This window comes from Fukomys damarensis, unplaced genomic scaffold (assembly GCF_012274545.1).
Source record: "Fukomys damarensis isolate Sample0158 unplaced genomic scaffold, DMR_v1.0_HiC HiC_scaffold_27, whole genome shotgun sequence".
NCBI lineage: Eukaryota > Metazoa > Chordata > Mammalia > Rodentia > Bathyergidae > Fukomys > Fukomys damarensis.
Genome location: NW_022900939.1, coordinates 24,706,520 through 24,709,398, shown reverse-complemented (window position 1 = coordinate 24,709,398; position 2,879 = coordinate 24,706,520). Strand labels below are relative to the sequence as shown.

Here is a 2,879-nt window from a genome sequence, read left to right as displayed (position 1 = left end):
GTGGTGGGGCGCAGCTTAGGGAAAAGGGTCAATCGATAATACTTACTCGGAGTGGATATTAGCTACATAATTTTTTTTTTAAAGCAAGGTAATTTGAGGCCAGATTGAGCAAAGCTTTGAATGCAGGCTAAAGGCTTCTCTCACAGCTAGTACCAACTACATAATTTATGGGGCACAGTGCAAAATGGAAATGAAGGTCTTATGGAAAAAAAAATTCAGGACAGTAGCAGCGATATATTAACCAAATTCAAAGCTCTTCTGAGCATAAGGGTTGGTGTGTCTGAGCAGATCATAAACCCATTAAGCCAGCCCTGCCCAGAGGCCCATAGGGAGTCAGGGATAGTCTCCCGGCACAGCAGATATGTAACTGGAGCTGGATTTTGAGATTATTCTGGTGGCTGAGTTGGAGGGAGTTTGGGCGGAGAGACTGGTTAGGCAGCCTTCTGCGCAGTTAGTGAGGAAGAGGAGGGGAAAGAAGAGGTAGGGGTGCGTCTGAAAGGGGAGAAGGCAGGGGTGAGGCTGGATTAGGTCTTAAGAGAGAAGCACAGTGGAAGGCTGATCGTGAGATCATGGGCTTGGCAGGGACTCTGAATATGACTGCCCTTGTTCCTTAAATCCTTCCTCTCTTCCCTGCTCTCCAGATCTCAGCCTTGGAGGTGGTATCAAACGCAGGAATCAGAACTGTCCCTCCTTTTGGCCACCAGAGGGCATATTATTCTCACAGATTTTTCCAAGTTGAATTTGGGGAGGGGAATAGAATGTATGCTGTCCTCTTCCGCCTTTCCCTTCTCTCAGGTGAGGCTTCACCAACTTCTTCCTCATTGGGTGGGTGCCAGGATGGAGGGGGGCGAGGCATGAGGAGGAATCTTGGAGTGCTGTAGATTTACTAAAACTGTAGGTGGTACCTGTTGCCTAGAAAGCACTTGCTTACCCTTCTCTCTTTCTCTCTTTCTTTTTTTTTTTTTGAGACAGGGTCTCACTATGTAGTTGAGATTGACCTGGAGCTCATTGTGTAGCCCAGGTTGGTCTCGAACTCACAGTGATCCTCCCGAGTCAGCCTCCCGAGTGCTGGGATTACAGGTGTGCGCCATCACACCCAGCCTACTTATCCTTCTCTTTGCATTTCTTTAGTTATTTCTCTGATTGAAGTGATGAAGGATCAGCTCAGAATATGGTATCTGGGAGTTTAAAGTCTATTGTTAAAGGTCAGACAAGGACTTTCCCCGAAATCCTTAGGCTTCCTCTTCTGTACCTTTGAGGACTTGTTGCCTTGGCCCGGTCTCCAGCTCTTGTGGAAACTCTGGCTATCCCCACTTTAGGTTGAGCCCTGGGGAGGGGATCAAATGATATGGGTGGGACAGTTTGGAATGTCCATGCCACTTGGAAATCCACACAGGGTATGGCCTGTCCTTAGAGGGACAGTCTTGGGGGAAGTAAGGACTACACTCCATCACTACAGACTTTCTGTTAAGAGTCAGGAGCTCTTTAGGGCTGGGGATTTAGCTTAGTGGCACTGCTCCTGCCTGGCAAGCACAAGGTCCTAAATTCGATCTCCGGTACAGAAAAGAAAAGTCAGGAGCTAGCCAAAGCTGAGAAGGACCTCAGGACTTGCAAATCCAATAACTTCATCTAATAGAAGCCCATCATTATGTCATTTTGAGAAGTCTTTTTTTTCAGTGCTGAGGATTGAATTGGGGCCTGTGCATGCTAAGCGTGTACTCTATACCACTGAGCCACAAAATCATTATTTTTAACAAATTCTTTCCTCTGCCTCAGAAAGGATAGCTGAAATGTGAATTAGGCTGAGAGTATCTCTCCTGACTTAACCTTATGGGCCACTTAAAAAGTAATTGGAATTCAAAAATGTTATCTCAAATGTCAGCTCTGAAACAGAGGCATGGATCCTTCATTATAGAGCAGAGGAGCCTTAACTCAGAGATGTGTGATTTTTTTCCCCAAGACACACAGCATTTTCATTTGGCAGAGATGGGTCTGAAACGCAAGGCTCCGGACCTTCCTGCCAGCCTGCTGCAAAGCACACTGGCCTGGTGCCTGTCCCTGCACACTAGAGGCCAGGGGACAAGGATAGACAAGGGCAGGCGGATGTTAGGTAGACAGGTAATAGACTGACGCGGCGTTTGGCAGGTGCCACACATGTTGATAGAAAACCTCAATGATGAACAGAAGATGGATTTTTATGAGCTGGCCGACAGTCCAATAAACACGCAGACAGGAAGTTGCTTTAGAACCCAAGGGTGACAATGAAAAAGACTGCTAACAGCTTTATTTTTCTATTCAGCCAAATAACACGCACCGGTGACCCACACTTCCTGGTCAAACGTTTGAAAATGCCCAAAAACTGATAAAGAGAAACGAAGACTGAAATCGTTGGAAACCTCACGAAGAATTGACGCGGAGCTCGGCTGGCCTCGGGTGTTGCCGGAAATGACCGACAGCCGCCCTCAACAGAGCGACGGGACGGGGGCGTGGCCGACTCTGCAAATTGAGCGGCTTCGGGTGTTACCGGAAACAGCCGAAAGCCAGTTCAAAGTGGGCGGAGAAAATTGGTGGGCGTGGCCGAATGGCTTTGGAGTTCCCGGAGTCACTTCGTGGGTTTCCGTAAATAGAGCCGAAGCTCCTTCTTCGGAATACAGGAGGCGCGTGTGTCCCCGGGGATTTCATTCTTCGGCTGTTTCCGGAATTCACCCTCGCGGAGAGGAGAAGGTTCATACCCCACCTCCAGTTCCTAGACGCTTCGGATGTTTCCGGCTCCTGCCGGCGGAAAGAGCCGAGGGCCGGCGGTGGTGGCGGCCATGTTGGGAGCAGCAGGTCCGGCGGCGGCTGTCTGGGTGCCGGGCGCGGAGCAGTGCCTCTGAGGG

At 49.3% G+C, this 2,879-nt stretch overlaps 1 protein-coding gene across 6 annotated transcripts in view; it reads left to right on the top strand.

The window, feature by feature from the left end:
• Positions 1-2,476: 2,476 nt before the first annotated feature.
• Mark2 (microtubule affinity regulating kinase 2) overlaps positions 2,477-2,879 on the top strand; it is a 59,658-nt gene continuing 59,255 nt past the window's right edge. For 2 of the 6 annotated variants that reach the window (XM_033756856.1, XM_010636115.3), the window contains exon 1: positions 2,477-2,829. The gene's annotated coding sequence lies outside the window, so the exon portion shown is untranslated. The remainder of the gene's footprint in view (positions 2,830-2,879) is intronic. The other 4 variants (XM_033756855.1, XM_010636112.3, XM_010636116.3 and 1 more) reach the window with 2 other exon arrangements.